This window comes from Apodemus sylvaticus, chromosome 1 (genome assembly GCF_947179515.1).
Source record: "Apodemus sylvaticus chromosome 1, mApoSyl1.1, whole genome shotgun sequence".
Lineage (NCBI taxonomy): Eukaryota > Metazoa > Chordata > Mammalia > Rodentia > Muridae > Apodemus > Apodemus sylvaticus.
In genome coordinates this window covers 69,126,920-69,148,578 of record NC_067472.1, presented here as the reverse complement: position 1 = coordinate 69,148,578, position 21,659 = coordinate 69,126,920, and the positions used below count along the sequence as shown (strand labels likewise).

General features: G+C 42.9%; 1 long non-coding RNA gene across 1 annotated transcript in view; it reads right to left on the bottom strand.

Moving 5' to 3' along the window:
• The window catches only part of LOC127694768 (uncharacterized), a 92,234-nt gene extending 71,161 nt beyond the window's left edge, over positions 1–21,073 (bottom strand). Inside the window, exon 1 of the long non-coding RNA XR_007979855.1 lies at positions 20,914–21,073. This is a non-coding gene — a long non-coding RNA (uncharacterized LOC127694768). The remainder of the gene's footprint in view (positions 1–20,913) is intronic.
• Positions 21,074–21,659: the final 586 nt, after the last annotated feature.

Genomic DNA, 21,659 nt, shown 5'->3' with positions numbered 1-21,659 from the left:
GTTCAGGACAGAGCTGGAATGATGGAGGCGGTACACGGAGCAGATGGCAGGAGGAAGAGATGGTCCCACCAGCCATGGTCTCAGTTGCAGGCTGTGCAGGCTTAGCCCTGATTATTCCTTCCCCGGTCAGCAGGGCATTTCGTTCTCATGCGAAGGTATTTCCCACTAAGAACATAAGACGACAGCGTAATCTATCAGGCAACCTGCAAAACCCGCTGGCTTGGAAGCCATTGTTAGGCTTTGGGTCTCAGCTAAATCTATGAGAACTAACTGTGTAATCCTCCAATGGTGCGGGAAAACCTCCTAAGTGCGAAGATCTACGTGCCTGCTGTCTGAGTATAGAGTTGAACACCTAGTCTTGTTCCAGTGTTGGCTAGGTTTTGCCCTGAGGAAGGCCCCAGCCCAGAGGCAGACGCCCTGCTGCTTCCTTTTGTGGTTTCAGCATCAACTTACTGGGGGGAGGGGAAGCTATGATCAAATGCATGGAACGAAGTTTATTTACTGGAACATAATGAGCGTAATGTAACAATTGGTATTTGAGCTTTTCTGGGGGAGAGGTGGGGTTCAAGACAGGTTTCTCTTTGTAGCCCTCCTGGCTGCCCTGGAACTCACTCTGTAGACCAGACTGGTCTCGAACTCAAACATCTGCCTGCCGTTGCCTCTGGAATGCTGGGACTAAAGGTGTGTGCTATGGCCACCCAACACCTGCACTAAAAAATTTTTAATTTTGTGTTAATTATTTGAGATATTTTCCCATGTCAGGTTGGCCTCAAATTCAGAAATCCATATATATGCCTCTGCCTCCCAAGTGCTGGGATTGCAGGCGTGCACCACCACCGCCCGGCCCCTGTCTTTTAAGTATATTTGCTTCTCTCCCAAGTCCACCCATGTCCACCACCCACTTCCCTGCCCACCCGACATTGTGTCTTCCTCTTTTGTTTTATATCCATCAAGGACAATTTGAATTGCCTGTATACATTCTTGGAGGTGTGGCCTTCCATTGGAGCATAGCAAACTGCTAGGGTCTATACTCTCAAAATAACCTGACTCTCCCTCTCCTGGCCACTATCAGGCTGCTAATAGGTCCTCAGCTAGGGCAGGACCTGTGTCTGCTTCCCTTCTCATGACAAGACTTGGTCCCAATGAGTTCAAATGGGACTTGTTTGAGCTGTCATGAATTTCGTTATTTGGTTTTATTTTTGAGACTATAATTACAACATGTCTCCTTTCCTTTTCTTTCTCTAAACCCTCTCTTATAGCCCTCACAGCTCCTTTTCAAATCCAAGACCCCCCCTTTTCATTAGCTGTTATTGCATGCATATATGTATAGGGTGTGTGGAAGCTGTCACAGTTTTCAAATGCGCAATTCAGTGGCAATGGGCACTCTCACTTCGGTGTACATCTTGCTACTTTTACTAATGATTTCAGGCACTGTGACGGGCTGACACTTGGTCCTGAGTTTGAGCAGTAAAACAGTCAGGGCCCTGTCTTCTGGTAAATTCATAGATACCCGTGGGTTTCTTTGACTAAGAGATATTTTATTTATTTAAGCCGTCCTTTTGTTTCTGGAGATCAAACCCAGACACTCTCCACACTACTCAAGCCATATAGCAGTAGCCACACCTCCAGCCTTCAGGTAGGCTGGCTTCTGTAGGGACTTTCCCATTCCTGTTACTTTTATGACCTTTAATAATCAATATGCTTATGTAGTATGGTGGGATGCTTTATCTTTTGTTTATTTTTAAAAGTATAACCAATATTTTCTTCTTTTCCTTCAAATATTCATAATGCCCCCCCCCTGTCTCTCCCTTTCTCGATGAAATAGAAGTCTCATATATCTCAGGCTAGTCCTGAAATAACTTAACTCTGCCTTCCAAAAGCTTGTATCACTGCTATGTGCAATGATAGAGATGGATCGCAAGACTTCATGTGTGCTAAAAACACACTCTGCTAAATGATCCTTGGCCTGATTTAATTTAATTTAATTTTATTTTATTTTTAGACAGCATTTCATACACTGTCCAGGATGCCCAAGAACTCACTATGTATCCCAGGCTGGACTCACACTCAATCCTGCCCCACCCTTCCTGGTGCTAAAATCACAGGCTCAAACAACCACATCAGACAAGGAAATGATTCAATGTGTGGATACAGGACACTAAAGACATTGGAGTGATTGGCAGATCCGCTATCTTAAAATGTTCTATCTCTTTTTTTAACTTGGAGAAAATTGACAATCCTTTCTCCTGGCTATTGGAAATGCACAGTGCATTGCTGATAGCCGCAGTGGCCTGACTAGAATGGGCTTACTTCTCCTTCCCAAATGGGACACTGTCCCATTAGCAGAGTCTTTCCTTCTGACCCATGAACACAACCATTCTGTCCTTAGCTCCTCTACAAACCCCTCTAGCATCCACATGTGAGGGAGTTCCTGAGCTGCTCTGATTCTGTTCCTGGCTCCTTTCACTTAACATGATGTCCCCCTTGAGGAGGAGGGGTTATGCATGTTATTGTAAAAGACAGGATTCCACTCTTCATTGTGACAGATTCCTCTCAGTTGTACACATGCACAGTATTTTCTCTTTCTGTTCACCTGACAGTACTGGGGTTGGTATGGGTGTCTTGGTATGTGTGGCTGCAGAGAGTTTCCAAAATTTTTGTTTATTTGGTTTAATGCTGCCCTTCTTAACCCCTCTTGCTGAACACCTTCCTCTAACTAACTAGATTCCCCTTCTGTCTGTCTCTATGTATCCCTTCAGGTCTCTTCCTCTTTAGTAATCCCATTTCTACTTTTGTGTGCTACAAATTCTGTGCCTATAAGACATAAAAATAGAAGTCTTGTAGTCTTGGGGAAAGGGAGACTAGCCAGGGTGTTGAGGGTTAAGAGTGGCAGGGAGAGAACATATGGTCAAAGTCCACTATGTTCTTAAAGGAAAATACATTTATAACATACCATGTGGACAATGATTGATGAATATTCACCAATAAGAATAAGAAGGAGAAAAGCAGAGGCCAAGTGATCAGGCGATGTGATTTCAGTTAGGATTCTTGGAGGCCCCTGCTTGGGAGATGTTGCCTGTCTTAGACATGAGTGAGAAGGAGGGACAACCAGTCCACTTGAAAAGCTCACCAGAGTGGTACTATGAGCACAAGAAGCATCGACAGAGCCTGAAAGCAAAGCACATGTATGTGGAAGACAGAAGGGTAGCCTCCTTCTATAATGCAGGAATATAACAAGTCGGTGAGGCAGCCTAGGTTAGGGATGGGCAGGAACTGGGCCTGCAGCCTGCACAGGGCTGAAGGGAGAGGGTGGGCAAGAGTTCAGAGGATGTAAACTGTACTGGGACAGATTGTTCTAGCCATAGTGACAACAAGGGTGCTATTATGGAAGGAAGGGTGTGTTGAAGGTTCTTCGAAGTCTCCCAAATGGGTGACCAGCATCAGGTCGATGGTACAGAGGCTAGAGGAAACAAGTGAACATGAACTATGTATGGATGGCTATGAAGCAATGTGCATCCAGGTCTCAGGTCTGAGCAGCAGCACAAAAAAAAAAAAAAAAAAAAAAAAAAAAGAGCTAACTCTGGCTTCCAGAGGGGAAGGAGATGAAGAAGTTTGTACAAGTGAAGGCAGGACTTCTGTTTGTGAGGGTTGGATTGCCTGCCGGACACTCCACCTGAGAGTGTGGATCTGCACACAGGCTGAAGAGTCCCCTGACAGGCAAAGGAGTCAACACTGCATGAGCGTCTTAGATGCCACGGAACACGATTGTCTGAAGTCCTAGATTGGAAGGAACTTCTTAGGAAAAGACTATGTATGATTAAGGGTAGGAATCAGGGTACCTCAGCCTACAGTCCTGGGTAAGTCCCAACCATGCCTTCCATCTGGAGAGGAAGGAGGCTGCCCCCGACCACAGCCAAGAATCTCTCTAGCTGAGGCAGCCAAGTTCTCTTCTTTAGTCTCCTTCCAAGAGCCTCATCTTTCACACACTCAAAGGCGCCACTGTGGAGCCACACACGGTCACCCTCGGAACTCCCCTCTGACAGAGCTTATCACTGCGGAGTTGAGGAAGCCAGTATTCTTGCAGGAGAACAATTTTTTTTCCTCTGGTTTTCAGAGACTCCCGAGGCTGTGGTTGTGAAAATGGGAGTGGGGAAAGTGAGATGGGAGAGAATAAGGTCTCCAAATGTACCTTCTCAAAGAGGTTTTTAGTGGTTTGAGTTCTGGGTCATCATTGTCTTTTTCTAAAACTTCCCTTCAGTCTCCTCCACCCACAGCCATTCTTCAATCTTTCTGGCTTCCCCTGGAACCATTAACAGTGAACCCATAAGATAATGAACTGGGTTGTAAGCTACCCAGGAATTCTTGCCATCTCAGTGATGAGTGGTCAATATGAAGAAGGCTTAAAAAGCAGAAAGAGAAACTGCCCCAGATCAAAGTGGTCCTTGTTTCTCCCTAAAAACATTTTCTTAGGTAGCATCTGATAGTTCTTGACAACATAGTATTTGCATTGGGCTAAGAGAAAGTCACAAAGCTATGGCTCAAGGGGATCCTTGAGCGAATAAGCCAGCGCCCCTCTCCCAGCTTGGCTGCTGATCTATGAGATGGGACGCCTGCCCCCAAGCTCTTGAGGGAACTCATTTTTCCCCTCTAAGTCTCAGATTTCTTGGGACTAATTTTTATTATTGGTCATGGCAGCTAGAATCCTCAGAACTCTCCAGCCTGAAACTAAAATGTCCATTTGTTTATGAAATATAATGAGTAGCTTTCCTGGCAGTTTCTTCACAATCAATATTGTCCCAAGAGTAGTAGTTGGCGGTGAGAAAGGGCTGAGAGCAGAAGCAGGAAGGGCCCCAGTGATGTGTACCATCGAGTGGACAACAGCTGTCACTGAATGAGGGATATAGAAGGGCCTCTCTCATGGTGATCTGTGGTTACTTTAATCAAAAAGGGAGTTCTCTAAATAAGGAGAAATAGTCCACAGACAGGCTCATTGAAAGCCATGGTATGAGAAAGGCCTCGTTGGTTGATGGGCATCAGTACATGGAATCAAGGAAACCCTGGGGTCAGGGACACAAAGTAAGTATAGGAAGGCCATACTGTCCCCACCCATCGAAAGGGGTTGTGATCACTGCCCCTTTCCCCAGAATGATCCTTTTCTAGCCTGTATACAGTTTGAGTGCACTAAGTCTTTGTAGAACCCCTGTCTTGTCATAGGATGATACTGTGTGGAGCTCACCCATCCACTGGATAATGACCAAGGTAACTAAGCTGACAAGGCCATGGTTGAGCAAAGCCACAAGCAGTGTCTTTACAGGACTTAACCGTTCCAGATGCTTCTGAGAAGATGGGAAAGCCATCACAAGATCTATTAGGCAGATGAGGGGCAAGGCCTTGATAGGAAGGAAAGAGATTGATCTGAGAAAGAGCAGCTGGAGTTGGCCAGACCCCATCTCCTTTGCTGACACAAACTACAACACACCTCTCACACATGCACCTTGCTCATATGGATTCTAGAAAGTCCCTTCCTAGTGTTAGAAATAGAGAAGAGAGCAAGATCCTAGGCTTTTCCAGAGGAAAGCCTAGAGACTAATAAAAATCAAAACCAAAACCAAAACCAAAAACAAAAACAAAAACAAAAACAAAAACCAAAAAACCAGAATGACTCTGTTTCCCTTAAACATGAAGACTGGGTAACCAAGAAACTAAGCACATTAGAAGGCTGAGGTGCCAGAGAGTTGGGGAGGACCCTGTGTAGACAGATGACCAGGAGTATGTCTTATGGAACAGACATAAAGGGCAGTGGTATAGGCTGACTGTGTGAGTGGCTAGAAGGATACAAGTAAGAGGGTCTGCAGGGGCTGTGTGGTGGGTCAAGAGTCTGAAGAGAGACCTGTGCAAGTATTTGCATCCACTGAGAGCACAGAGAAAGCTGAGGTGAGATTTTAAGTTGGCATGTTGAGGTCTGAGGGACATTTGAAAGACAGAAGATGGGGTTTGGCTAAGGAGTCATCCTGGTTGATTTTAGCAGCAAGTGGGGACTGGCACCTTCAAGGAGACAAGTAAGGCCACCTGAGGATGCTTTGTGCCCAAGCAGAGCAGCCCCATCTCTGGATTGGTCAGTGGATGAGTGGATCTCTCAGACATTCTTTATTAGGCCCCTGTCATTTTTTTCATTAGAGACTTTGAAGGGATCCCAATGTGGGGGATGCAGAGCCTCCCAATTACTGAATGTGAGAGAAAGCAGCATTGGAGTAGGGTCTTAATCTTGGGCAGTTGAGGACATTCTCTGGGAGGTTGTCAACTCTCAAGAGGCAGTTCAGTATCCTTCAGGGAACATCTGTAACGAACTCCATACTGATCTAATTTCTCCTCCAGGAGTCTTCTTTCAGCATTCCCTAAAGAACTGAGGAAAGTTAAACTCTAACCTGTTCTAGAATATTCCATTTTCGTAATTTTGGTGTCAGGCTCTTCTAAGTAGAAGTCATTGATGGTCTCAGGGACACAAGCTGTACTCTGTACAGTTGCTGCTTCATAGTTCTTGCCTTGTTTTGCAAACAGCCAGGCCTCCAGACAGTCAGCACTGAGAAACAGACTGAAGAGGCACTTTGGTATTGATGCTGGGCACTGTTTTGCTATAATTTAAATCATGTATCCTGGGATGCCTTAACCTAATCACTGATTTTCTGCAAAAAGAATCAGCTTTTATAGTCTCTTATCAGGTTGCTTAAGAGAAAAAAAAAACACCACAATCTGTTTATATAAACAAGGAAAAAGCAATTCTACCTTAGACTTGTCTGTGTTTTCCAATGAGAAAACTTTTTTGAAAGGGATGGTTTTATAGGAAACTGAATCTGAAGGTTACACAATTATAGCTAAGCATTCAGACCTCTGATAGCTAAGGTTAATATGACATTTAAAAAAAAAGCTGTGATATGGTCTTCTTTTTTACCAATATCCATCAGAATGGACTGCTTACATTAGGAATACTTGATAGCATAAAAGACTCATTTCTTTGTTTATTTGACAACTTGAGAAAATATACTTTGTTTTTGTTTGGATTAAGTGACAGGAGTATTTTGTTTCCAAATAGAAGAGACTTCAGAGAAGTTTCTCTTGCCAGTACTGCTGGCCTGCAAAGTCTTACATAGAAAGAAATATGAGTGGGCAGATCAATACAATTTCTGTCCCCACATCAAAAACCCAGAGCAATGTTGAAATCCCAACAAAAGTTTTTTTTAAAAAAAAAAAAAAGAAAAGATTTTAATTCATGTGCCACTCACAATCCACCACTACAAATATATACAAAACTTGTAGATAAATTGTAAGAGTCGTGGAAGTCACATATATTAAAACATCAAGCAGTTATGTACAGACCAATAATGAACTACTTCATCTAGAAGATAAAACTTTGTGATATTTAAAATTACAGACTTGAAAGTAAGGGAAATTACCCCTGATTATGCAGAAGGGAGCAACACCTTAGCAGTAAACAAGATAAGCACCTCAAACAGAGCTAATAATTTTAATTAACATTTTCTGGTTTCCTTTCACCTCACTTCAAGGTCACCTACTGTGCTTCTCGGAAGGCTTGGCAGCTGTTGTATACAGCCCTCCGTCATCCCATGCCTCATCCTCAGGATTAAGCAGCAAGAACATTTTCTAAGACTGACTTTGAGAATAAGCAATTGTGCTCAAGAGTAAATATTGAATCCTGGCAGCCTGTTAGCAAAGACTTAAAAATGAACCACAAATCTAATTTCCTATGCCTGTTCAGATTGTAGCTTTGTCATGACTAAGTCCCTCAATTTGAATTATGAAATACGCCTGAACCATTGGATATTCAGATTATAATCTTAGCAGAGGCGAATTTAGCTGCCAATGCTGCATTTAGACCTCAAATATAACAGTGCTCACTGCGTCTGAATCCTCTATTGAGCATCGATTAAAATGTTCATTTGTTGAAGACTGATGATTTTGCTTAACTGCTTTTTTTTTTCTCTTTAGTAAATTAAGAAACCAGTAAGAGTAGGACTTTGTTCTATCAATGGGTTTGCTCCATGTTACAGATTTCATGTACAGGGTCACTTGGAATATAATGTGTAGAGAAAGAATCTCATTAGGCTAAAATGAGTGTAAAATGTGTCAATTTGATCCAAATGAGAATTGTAGTAAAACCATGTTTGATGTTCATGTGCAATAAATCTTTAACATTTGCTGTAAAGTATTCGGGAACCCACAGGGAAATCTGTGTTTGCAATGGGGGCTCCTTTTCTGGTGTTTTCTCAATTATTCTTCATTGGCATTAAGCATACAGAAGTAAGAGGCAGAGATCTAAAATGGAGGTTGTTAATTCAATCCTAAAACAAATAGAAATGTGCATTAATGCTAATTAAAGTATTTTAGAAAAAGAATAGACTAGTTTTGTTTAAGTGACAAGTAAGCCTTTGAAGACACTTTCCTACACATTTTAAAAAACAGTACCTAGCTCTTCCTGTCAAGCCTGCAGATGACGGGCTGAACCTGTGTGCATGCTGAGTGTCGACGACTCTTCTGCTTGGTTTTGAGGATATGTAAATGTTCCTCTCCTATGCTGAACACGCAATGGCCATCCTCTTCCCAATTCATTTTTATTTTGACATATCCCTACTGTTAATTACTGCTGTGTTTCAATTTCCTCCCTAGTACTCTGGTTCCTCCATAATGGCTTTATGGTTCACTGGACCACAATGACTAAAACGAAAGATTTTTGAAACTTCTGGGAGTAATTTTCAAAAACCACCACTTTTTAATTGTTCCTAGATGTTTAGGCTCGGCTGTCTGCTTCCAGACGAATCAATCGCCATGATTCTTGTGTTGAACTGAACATGTCATCTGTTTCAAAAATCTTGATAATTAAATATATTTTCCCTTATGTTGTTAAAAATTTACTTTACTATCTGATAATCTAGCAGCTTAGAGCTGAACAATGCACTTACATTACTGTTACATCAACCAATTCATTTGGGGGGCAGGAACTTAGTTTACTCTCTAATGTATAATAATAATAGTAAGTCACAAATATGTAATAGTAAATAATTATGAGAATGAAGAGGGTACTTCTTCTGGAAGGCAAAAAGAAAATTAGTTTCTCAGTGTAACTACAATTAAAATCACCTACAGTATCCAAAATAAAAGGAGAAAAACCAATATATCACCTATTAAAAATAGTTCCTGGAATATAGATTACTTGTAGATTCCCTTTTTTCATTGATGAACTTGGGGAAACCAAGAACTTTATGAACTAACTGCCAGGCTAAGATTCTTTTAAAAGTCAGAGTACCTCTTTCAGAAAAAAATAAATCTATATATTCCAAGAAATATGCTGATTTCAATGTTCAGTTGTCATGTGGATAAGGGAAAGATTCCTTAATGCCTTTGCCCCGGGTATCCTTAATTGATTTGGTAGAGACTCATGTTACAGCCTATATGGTACTTTCTGTAGAAGTATCTCCTTCATAAAGAGTATTCAAATCACTGCCTACTGTTATTGTTTATGTATTAATTTTATTTATTTATTTATTTATTTATTTATTTAACACAGGATATCACTATGTAGCTATGTAGCCCAGACGCTCCTGGAACTGGCAATCTTCTTGCCTTAGCCTCCTAAGTGCTGGGATTGCCAGCACAAACCATTGTACTTAGCAATCTCCAGAAGACTCTGCTGCTAATGTGTGCCCTCATTTAAAATATCTGCATTTTTAAAATACCAAGATAAAAACGAATCAACCCATGCCCTAAGCATTGCATTATGGTCTGTTTCTGGGAGGGAGGAAAGAGGCAGTGTTGGGGAACAAATCTTGCAAGGCCAAGTTGTACAGCCTAAAACCAGGATCTATTTAGCTGCTAGGTCTCTTCCGCTTACTTGATAACAAAGTAACAAAGAAGGGCTTGCCTGTGCATTCTGTTTGAGCTTGGAGTATATTTGTCTATAGCAGGTTTAATATTCTAATTACAGTTGTCTTTGAGTAGTATTACTCAATGACATGCTTCCTTCTCCTCAGTGCACACTATACTGGAAGGAGACCCAGAAAACTCTTGCTATCTGAGGGATGATGCCATATTCAGAAACAGTTGTTTGATTTGACTATCACAGTTCCAGAAACAGAGGAAGTCTGGGCCATCTGCTTCACCTAGGGTGGCCACATAACTTCCCAAAATTTGTTGCCCATTTGCAAAAACCATGCTGACCACAGGCCCCCCAGGGTGTCCTCTTTGCACACTTTCATAGCAAGTGTTACTTGTCATTTCAATGGTTTCAACAGGTACCCAGGCTTCCCACTTCCTCTTGTTTTGGAGTCATCCTGTACACTGTTAAAGCCCATTTTTGTTTTCTAGTTTTCATTTACTGTTGTCTATATATTTAGGCTGGGATTGAAAACAGCCTATTAACCTATTTGAAGGCAAGTGGGGAAAGAGAGTACTTGTCTCCCTGGGGCACCAATTGACTTAAACAGTTTGCTGATAGGACCCTGGAAGAGAGCCAGCTCCTACATGAGATGCCTTCCCTCATCTCCTTGCCACGACTGAATCCCTAGCCATTCCATCTCGCTTCCCCAGCCATTCTAGTGCCTCCATGGGACCAACAGAAACACTCAGCATTCACCTTCCCAGCTGACCTCTCTAACCTTCCTGATTGCATTCTTCAACCTTAAGCCATTGACAGGACATACTGCCTGATCATTCATTCTACCAAACATGTCACTTATCTGAGTAGATATGTTCAGTATTGGTGGCCCTATTTAGTCCTGCTTCTAATGGCTCCTGATTGATTGTCCTTTCTCTTTGTATACAACCCATATTATAGGCAGATTGGAGAGCTAGCCATGACCCATGTAGAAACCCTACCAGAAAGACTTGTAGGTGGATTCTGATCTGCTCCTTACCTGACACATGCATCTAGGAGATTTATTAAGTATCTCCAGCTTTTATCTCTGCATCTATTAAATTATAATAAAAAATACTCTCTAGTTGCTGTGAGCTCTTCTTAGTACAAAATTTGCAAAGCCCTGGTCACTTTGTTTGGGATACACACTAGGTACTCAGTGACAATTGAGCCCTTTCTCCATATTGACTGTTTCCTCTGTGCAAATCACCATCTCAGTCACTTGTACTGTGTCAATTTATAAAGCACCCTTCCCTTGCCTTCTCTTACCTGTCAAAATCTTCCCTGTCCTCTAGACCTATTAAGTCTCCCACACTTGACTTTGTCATCAAGTGGACAGGGTTGAGTCTCAGTCACTCCTGCCTCCCCGGGGCCACTTCAGCTCCTGAACAGTGCATGCAATCAACAAATTAGTCTTCCATGAATAAATGCAATACAATACATCTCCTTCAATGAGCCAAGTCTACATCCCCATCCCAACGTGAAGCAGCCCCCCTTCCTCTGTGCTCATGGGCTGTGTCTAAGGTGATGTCTAACCTTTCGGTCTTTTAATTGGGAAGATGAGCCATACACAAACACAGCCATAATATATTGAGCTCCTTGGGGGCAAAGGCTGTCTCAGCTGCTATGATGGAAGCATCCATGACATTCCCGGCAGACCCTAAAGGATTATTTTGATGGAAGGTGCTCCTCGCTCCATGTAATAGATCCAATTTAGCCAAGTGCTCCATCAAGCAAGTTACCAATTCTCTCATTGACTTAATTATAGACGTATAAAATTTGGCACGGATTACATGAGTGACTATTTAACCCCTAGATCCCTAGATAAATTGTTGACATTGTTTTGGAAATGATTCCTAAAACTTGAGTTATTTTTTTTCCTATTGCCTGCACAAAGTTTAGAGCTCGTGTAGTTTTTCTTTATGAGCTTCCCTCCCCCCTGCATTGTCCTGATCCTTATTCTTACAGGTCTCCTTCCAGACATCTTTGCCCAGTAATAATTACAGTGTGTTCCCAACCTAGCTGATGGCTGGTGTCCTCATTAAAGACCATTACCCTGAAAAGGGTGTTTATTGAACCTGGCAGAGTGCTGATATTTGTTAGACCCTGTCATATGGTTGATGGCGTTCAGTCAGAACTCATTGGGAAACAGGAATAAGCTGTTCTAACTGGTGCCGGCAGCGGAGATGCAATGTTGGCTCAACATGGCCCTGTGAGTCTCCATGGTGCCCACAGGCCAGGAAAGGCTGCTCTGTCAGGTGGCCTCATTCCTCAACCCACCCCCACCCCCCGAATTCCATTAGCTGCATTTCTGTTGGCTGAGAGGTACTCATCAGTTGATAGAAATAAGAGGAACAATGGTGCATGTGGATTTTGTGCCTTCTTTTGTATCACATACTTTAGAATACTTTTGAGACTACTCTAAAAGTATTCTAACCAAACTGATACCACTGGGAAAACAAAATTTGAATCTCTGAAATATTAAAAATTATTGAGGTTACCAAGAGTAAAACCAGCCCCATCATGATCTTACTGGCAGATAAAACAAAGATGGAGATTTTCATGTCAACTTCTTCAATTGACTTGGTCACTGTCATTCCTCAATAAGTTGTAAATCCTGGAGACTGGAGAAAGACCAGAGCATGAGTTGAGTCTATCTCTGATCCCAACATTTCTCACTTACTGGTATTCATCATTTTCAAATGTAGGTTTCTTCTTAGCCAAACTTATTGAGTCTCAACGATGTTTTAGAACATTCTTGATGTAGAGCTTACCATCCAATGGTTGGACAGTATGCCTCTATCAACATTCCTTAAAATGTGTGAGGATGGATGTCTATAAACCAGGGGTTTGAGAAACACAAACTCAGAAAGACCTAAATACTTTCCAGTGAATGGACCCAAAGGGAAGGTGGTAACTGCTGATGGTGGCCAGGATTTATAAAGCGTTCATATCATGCCCTGGACCAGATAGTACCAATAAACATCAGCACACTCTATCTGTTGAGACAGACTATATTCCTTCTTTGAGATGGTAAGTATAAGTTTTAGTTCTTCAGAAGAAAAAAAAATGGCAGAAGAGGGAGATTATGTAAAAGAGCCAAAATAATCAGGATACTGGAGAGCATACTCAATTGCTGGGCTCTGATCAGAACTAAAAGAGCTTCCAATCCCACACTCAAATGATGTCACTCAAACAAGGGCAAACAGACACCACAGGACTTGGTGCAATGAGCCAGAGACTGTTATGGGTAGTTAATGTGGAACAGCAGACCAGGCAGGGATTTCACAGTACTGCTGTGCTGCACAGTAGTGTGCTGCCTGCATGGAGAAGGGAATACTGGAAAGAGGGCTTTGCATCACCATTCCCAGCACTACAGGATATGACAGGGCCTATGGCAGAAAGGAGCTTTATGAGGTTGAGTTCTCCTCACAAAGCAGAAAAGATAGAACCTGGGTTCAGGGGGTGCTCGGTGCTTGCAATTCAGATCTTCCCTTTGCTGTCACCCTTATTAGAACTTCCATTCCATTGGATATTTATGGCAATCACAGGCTACTTAAGCCTCCTGTTCACATCTCAGAAAGCTAGATGGAAGAACTGAAGAGCTAGGAGGCACCTGAAGAATCAGTGTCCCTCAGAAAACCCCCTCTCTATCTCACCCACCAGAGCTGTGTCTCAAGACCACCCTTCAGGGCAGGTGCCAGAGAAGACAAGTCTCATCCTATTTCTTGGTTTGTTTTGATTTTGGTGGACATGATTTCCTCCAAGTCAGATTATTTTATCAGAAAAAAAGAGAGTATGAACATTTTCATTTAAGAGTTTTTACCATGCTATCCCCATCTCTTTCGATTCTTACTTTATTGTAGTCAGAGTATCTATCACAAAGTTCTTTCTAGGCTGTTTTCTCCTTGGCAACTGTTTTTGATGAGGAATTTTGCTCATCACTGATGGCTGAGAAACTCAACACATAGCTGGTTTCTTTCAAACATCTGGAGGACTCGTGGCAACAGTCCCTTCAGAGCCAGTGATGGGTTGGAAAGTCAAGAGAGAAACCAGAAGAAAGGCCTCTGGGAATGATTGCTACTAGCCCTGGGAAAAGATGGTGGCTGAGACCCAGTCACTTGTAATTTTAGTAACAAGAATTCAGAAAAAGTAATTGGCACACAAATGTGAATCTCAGGGGAGAAGACCATAGGAGTGAGACACATCCAGGGATAAGTGAGGTACCTAGAGGGTCCATATTCAAAGACACAGAGTCTCCACTGGCTCATACAATGGATATCTATTGATGCTTCCTAAATGGCAAGACTTGGTGTGCATCTTGCTGTCTTGGATGCATAAAACACTGTTTGTTTTGGAGAAAACAAGAAACAAAAGAAACATGCATGATCCAAAGCAGGAGATGGAGGTCTAAGACATGCACTGAACAGTACATTTCTCTGATGAGAGAGAGATGGCATTGGGGTGACATCAAGATATGACATGACTACTTGGAGTTTGTTGGGTGGTATGGTGTGTGGTCCAGACAGCACAAGTCTGGGAGACAGTGTGGAAAGCAGTGCAGCTTGGGAAAAATAGAAACTTCTATGGAAGCAGCATGTGACAAGAAAGGAGGCTAAAGAAAAGGACCAAGAGATGGTGACTTGGAGGGACAGCAGGACACAGAGAAGAGCCAATTACAGGCTCCAGGTTATGGTAAGGTGTCATTACGGGATTTAAAAAATGCTATGATGTGCGCATCTATTTGACTGTGCATCTCAAAGTTCATATCTTACATGTTTCAAATCCCAGTCCAGTGAGGTGACATTGGGAGGTATGATCTGAAGACAAGTGTTATGCTACAGGGTCTATGTCTTTGAGAATGAATACGGACCTTACTAGGAAGGATGCTTAGTTAGGTTGGCTCCCAAAGGGATGAAAATGCTATGAAAATCGGGTGAAGCTCCTATCTTCATGAACATGCTAAAGCCATGCTCTTGAGTTTATCTGCTTCCAGAAGCATGAACCAAATAGCTATCCATTCTCTTTTACTCACCTAGCCTCAGGCATTCTGTTATAGCAATAACTACCCAATCTCGTTGAACTGTCTAGTACCTAGTCCTAGACATAGTATTATAGCAACAGAAATCAGATTCATATTTTATGCCAGAACTTCATATCATCTAGACCCAGGACAGCTGTTGAGGAAGAAGAGGTTGAACTTTTAGAAGGTAAGTGAGTGAAAGGGGAACAACAAGAAAGTGGAGCAGTGGCCAAGCAGACACAAGCCATTGGCAGCTGCAGTTTGGGGAGGGGCTTTCACAGGATGTGGGGAAATGGAGGGTGGACATGTCTAATCACTGAAGGGTAGAAACCAAGGATGACTCTAGGATTCCTAAATTGGAGGATGGATGTGGGTGATCCCACTCACTCAGAGGATAAAAGTATGAAAGAGGGTGAAGATGTCATGCTGCAGATGAATCACCTACCTAGAGAGTAACCTCCAAGTGGGTATAGATACCTCAGAGGTGGAAGTAGGGGAATCAGGGCTTCATTGGTGACTACTATCACGAATAATGACATTTGCAGAGAAAGAGACCCAGGGTACACATAGGAATGCAGAGAGTCATCTGGGCCTTCAGATACATATATGATCTCTTACCAAGAGGTACAAACCAAAGCTTGTGAAGTAAGATCTTTGAGATGGCAGGAAAAAAATAAAGGCTGTTGAAGCCAAAGGAGCAAGTTATCTAACCAATGTAATGGATTATAGCTGCTTGAAACCTTATGCATGGAAGAATTGTGTTGGTGCAAAGGATATGCAGGTATGGCAGACCTTCAAGGGAAACCACTGTTGTGGCACAGCCAGACATTTAGTGTGGTTAGTCAACAATGGCCATCTACTACTACACATGTGCTATGGTTGCCGCAGGCTACAGTTATAGCAATTCTGTGAATTATACAGGTTTCCTATAATTGAATATTAGTTGTGTGTGTGTGTGTGTGTGTGTGTAAGAAAGAGAGAGAGAGAGAGAGAGAGAGAATTCAAAGACACCCTGCCTCAAACTCTTGAGAAGAAAGGACTACAAGTCTGTTAGAGTTCAGCAGAAGAAGCTCAAGCCATCTAAAGATGAGCAGTCAGGAACACTCCAGAAACCCTGGCACTTGCCCAGCATTGTCATCTGGATGCTTGATGGTTGGTTGGAAGAAGTTGGAGATTGAAAGACAATTCACAATGAACCCTCCTTCCTCCTTCCTAAGTACATTCATCCAAGACACACTTGAAAGAAAAATATTAATTAAACTTGTTTACATGTTTGGTTCATTTACCAGGAGCTCACTGCCACAAACCAATGGTCAAAGCCTCTTGCTCTGAGTTGTCTCAAACCCCACATAGACTTCCTAGCATTAAGTGTGCAGTCCAGTCCTTTGATTCTAAGTTATTTTTCAGTAAAAGAGACAATAAATGTGCTTCCTTAAGACAGTCATCTGATCCGGTCGCCTCCAAGGACAATGGCTACTGCACTGAGCCATGGTGTGCTCAGGGCTGGGACCTAGGCATAGCTTGTGAAACCTGCATAATCAGTGAGGAACTTTGCCACTGTCACAGCTTCTCAAGCTGTTTCTTTATCCCAACAAAAAGAAAGGGCAGTTGAAAGTTGCTCCTGTCTCTCGGTGTCACATGTGGTCTGACTTAACAGAAGGAGAGAACTCATGGTATCTTGTCATAGACTGGGGGGCCTTCAGGGAGTGGACCAGTGAGCATGGACATCCTGGAAAGGAAGAGGCAACAGAGACATTAATGCTCCATCACTAAAAGTGTCAGGAAGCAGAATGATGTTACTATACAAGCTGGCCCAGCTACTCCTTGTTTCTGAGTGGTGTACACACATTTTTAAACAGGGAACATCCCTTTTACCAACATAAGCATTTCCCTCCTGGTGGTCTCAGATGACCCTGTCAATTTCTTCCTGGGCCTCATGAGGTCATCACAATAAACAGGCTTCTTCCCAGGGGGCTCAGGGCAATCCTCTGCTTCCACTTGGTTCCAGTTGTTAATTATATTATATGGAGCCCAACAGATGTCTCTTCTTACAGCCAGAATGCATTTTCTCTCCATTCATATATTTTATGCTTTTGATTTACAGCTTGCATCCATTCTTGGCTGTGGTGTGTGATGCTGAGACCATTCACTGGAATGCAAAAGGGGCAAATGCATGGCTCCTCTGCCCTGAGGAGCCTCCTAGTGACACTGGGGTGCTCACTGGAACACTGGACACCTGCTAGTCCCCAGTGATTTTTTTCCTCTACTACTAATTTGAATTCCTTTGTATACACGTCTAAGGCCTCCATCAGGAAGGCACAATGGGACACCTGGGCTCTGCCTTCCATCTGCCACCCACCCCAGGGTGGCACCTGCTGTTAGATGCCAGCTGGCTTTACTGCACTGAGTGCAGTTCCTTCTGGTTCCAGACTTTGCTCCGATAGGCATGCATGCTCTCCAAGGAGGAGAGCTACTCTAACCCCGGGACTGATGAGGGACCCACACAATGGTGTCAACATTGCTGCAATCTGTGTGGGTTCCTGTCGAGGCTTAAAGGGCTTAGATGATGTCATTGAACCAGCTGCCTGGAGTCCCTGGGCCTGAGCAGCACAGGTGTTCCCAGACCCTACCACGACCCATGCAAGCTGATCTCCTGCTGCAGTGCTGAGACATGGAGGGCTCTGGCTGGGGTGTGGAGTCCCACTCTGGGACTTTGTACCTCACATCTCCATCTCCCTCTCGATCCTCTTTTCAGCCCACGCCTGTCTGGATTGTGTTCTCTGATTTGTTGAGATCTTTATCAGCTCTGGGTCCCACTCTGCACCCGTTGTGTGCTCTCCAGTCCAGTGCCACAGATCTCATCCTGATATTCCCATGAGTCCCTGAGGGCTGACTCTAGCCTCCTTACTCTTTCCTCTCAGCCACTGTAATGCAAGGCTTTGAAAGCCACATATCTTCAGCCTGGGATTCTCTTATGAAGTCTGGACTTGTGGAATTAACCAGACCCTATGTCTAGGGCTAGCCATTGGGCTAGCCAGGCCCAATGTCACATGTCTTAGGAAGAATTCTAATCTTCCCATATCACTTTCTTTTCCACTGTCCTTTGCTCTCATGGCAAAGGTGACCTCCTACCCCTGGCTCTCATAGCTTCTCTGACATTGTTCATCACCCCATATCATAGTTACTTTCTCATCGATATGATTATATATATATATATGAAGGAACTCTGACGAAAGCAACTCAAGTGAGAAAGAGTTGATTTGACCTCAGTGTTTCATAGAGTCCACAATACTTCCTTCCTTCTTGTGGCCTGTAATCAGAAAATGCACCCTGCACCCTGGGAAATTGGCTACTCATCTGTAGACCAGATGCTTTTCTGGTCACTCACGTTCCCACCCTCCTGTTGAGCACCTCTGCCTCTCATGGAGCTGATTCACTGAGTCTCCACGTTTGGCCTGCCTTCTCCTGACTCCTTTTTACAGATCCATACTCACAGATACCCTGTATTTTCTGGAAACCCTTTCATGAGTGTCCTTTTCTCTGAGAGAAACATTCCCAAGACAAGGCTTTTGGAGCTTGTGTGGTCACCCTGTCCATGTGTACAACTTGTCTCCTGTCAGCCCTGTCAGCCAATAAATAGATGCAGGCTTCCCCAATCAGGCCCCTTCCCAGGCTCAATTGTGCAGGTATCAGTTTGGTCTGACACAGGTGCATAGCTGGACAGGGAGTGAGGGCTGATGACAGAGGACTACCACAGGACCTCAAAGAATCACTGCGCTATTTTTCAGTCTTAAGACTGGATGTGACTTACACAGGGGTAAGACTGACCAAATTAGGAGACAGACATTGAAATGTGGACAAATAATAAACACAGGAGATTGGTTTGCAGAGAAATTTAGTGGCTAGAGAGATAACCATATGTTGAGGGGGAAGATAAAATTAAAAAAAACAATTACATTCAATATTGTATTTATCACATTAATGTAAAATAAGTATATGACAGTTGCTATATATATATATATGTATATATATATATATAAAGAAACTTAAGTTTTTGATTTTCTTTATGATTTTCTGTGTCATTCCAGTGCTTTATAATGATCATAGATAGTTCTAGTCTTAGATATCTAGCCAGCACCACTTTGGAGGCTGAGTGAGGCAGGAGAATTAAGAGTTCAAGGCCAACCTACTCTATATAGCAATGCATTGAAAGAAGAAAGGGGAGAAAAAGACAGAAGTAGATATAGGGGAGAAAGAATGAGGAAAAGAAGAAAGAAGAGGAGAATGGAGGAAGGGCCAGAGGAAGAGAGGGAGGAAGGAGAGGAGGCAGTTCTACACCATCCCTTCCTAATTCCTGCTCACCAGTATAATGTAGGCTATCATCTCACCTTTACATGCTCCACTCTCCAGCAACATCCCTGCTCTGCCCACACCCCTGTTTCTGATATTCATATTCACATTCATCTCCACATTTGTATCTATATCTCCAAACCTATATCCACACTCATACCTGTGACCACAGCCCTCTAACCAGTTCCACACCTGCACCACATCCACAACAGGTAGACAGAAAACAATTAATCATTATGGAAAAAAACTAGTAACCATTAACATATCATAATAGCTTCACTTAGACTTTTGACCCAGATCCCTCTATTCTGGGGAATTGTCTCAGTTAGGGTTTTACTGATGTGAACAGACACCATGACCAAGGCAACTCTTACAAGGACATCATTTAATTGGGGCTGGATTACAGGTTCAAAGGTTTAGTCCATTATTATCAAGGCAGGATCAAGGCAACATCCAGGCAGGTGCATGGTATAGGTGGAGCTGAGAGCTCTACTTCTTCATCTGAAGGCTGCTGGTGGAAGACTGGCTTCCAGGCAGCTAGGGTGAGGGTCTTATAGCCCACACCCACAGTGACACACCTAGTCTGACAGGGTCACAACTTCTAGTAATGCCACTCCCTGGGCCAAGCATATATAGATCATCACAGGAATCTAAGCTAGGCTGCAGATAGGACCATAAACTCTGTTTAATGGATTTACAGTTATTTGTAATTGGAAGGGATAAACAATTAAACAAAATAACAAATAAGAAACGGTTGTTTTATATCCAAATAGTCTGTAAGTGTTAGAAATTATGCTTTCAGTATTTGGGAGGCTGAGGTCTGAAAACTGTCAGCTTAGGAGGATTGGAAAGATGGCCCAGTGGTAAAGAATAATAGTGCTCTTGAAGAAGTTCAGTTCCCAGAACCCTTATGGTGGCCTACAATCATCTTACTCCAGGTCCAGGGGATCTGGAACCATCTTACATCCTTGGATACCTACAGGCATGTGGTGTGCATATGCAGAAACACACATAAATAAATAAATAAATACATCATAAATAAATACATATTTTTAAAAAGATTGTAAGTTTAAGTTCAATGCGACCAGTTATCAAGAGAAATATTTTTAATGCCTGGGGATGTAGCTCAATGGTACAGTACTTGCTCTAGAATATGTGAGCCCCTTTGTTCAGTCCTCAGTACTGACAGGAAGAGAGACCGAGGCATGCTGAGAGTCAGGACAACAGACAGAAAGTGGGCCCAGCCTGAGGCGTCCATGTGAGGCCCATAGAAAACACTGCAGAACCCAGTGGCCACTCTACCCGTGTTCTGTGGGACACATAGGCCTCCTGTAGAGCCTCTGCCTACAGGAGGCCTATGTGTTCCCATGTCTGAAAGGTGACACCTAGGCCACAGATGTTTGCTCTTCAGTAGAAGCTGTCTTTCTGGAGAGAATGAGACAAATGAGACACCCTCGTGCCCAAGGCCACCCACAATTACAACAGTTAAGGAACCCACAGTATCAGTAGCAACTCTTAGTGATGGGATTTTAGTTTAACACAGCACAGAGGAGTCATATGGTAAGAGACGATCAGTTAAGTCAGGTTGGAAGTAGAAAGGGGCTCAAGGACTCACCTCTCTGCAGACTAGAAATACAGCAAGCCCAGGAGTCAGTAGTGACTGGGTGTTGAGCAAACATGCCACAGTCACCAGAAAATGCACTTGCTCCAAAGGAAGTAAAAATAGCATTTCTAAAATCCTCAGAGGAGAAAAGGATTCTACAGCAAGTACTAGACCACAGTTATACCTCAGTCATTTACTTATTTTAAAAGACACATCTATTTTTAAAAAACAAGGAACTGGGACACAAAGAAGCAGAAGGTCAAAGTGGCCATGGTGAAATAGGACCAGAAGGGACTTTGAAAAATGTAAATCAGAATGGAAATTGTTGATGAACCAATTTGAAATCATACTCAGTTGAACATGCCAACAGAAGTAAGCCCAGAAGGCAGAACAAGAACATCCCACAAACAGCATTAAGAAAGCATGGGTTACAGCAAGGGGCAAAAACAGGCAGGAAGACATTCCCAGACTCTTCTGGAGTCACTAAACATCAATGTTATTTGAAATCCCAAAAGCTGAGAAAAGGGCCACAGTAGGCAATCGTTATCTGATGATAATAATATCTAAGAACCACGTCAGACTGAAGGCACAAAGAAGTCCTCAGATGGAAAGGGTGGTTTGGGAATTTATTAGAACAAAAATCAGTAATACACTGTAGGAAAAACCACAGAACACCAGCAAAGTTAGACAGCCCAGAGAGCTTTGAGACAGCCTTCATACGAGAAAGGCTGAGGGACAGAAGAGGGCTCCGTCGGAGA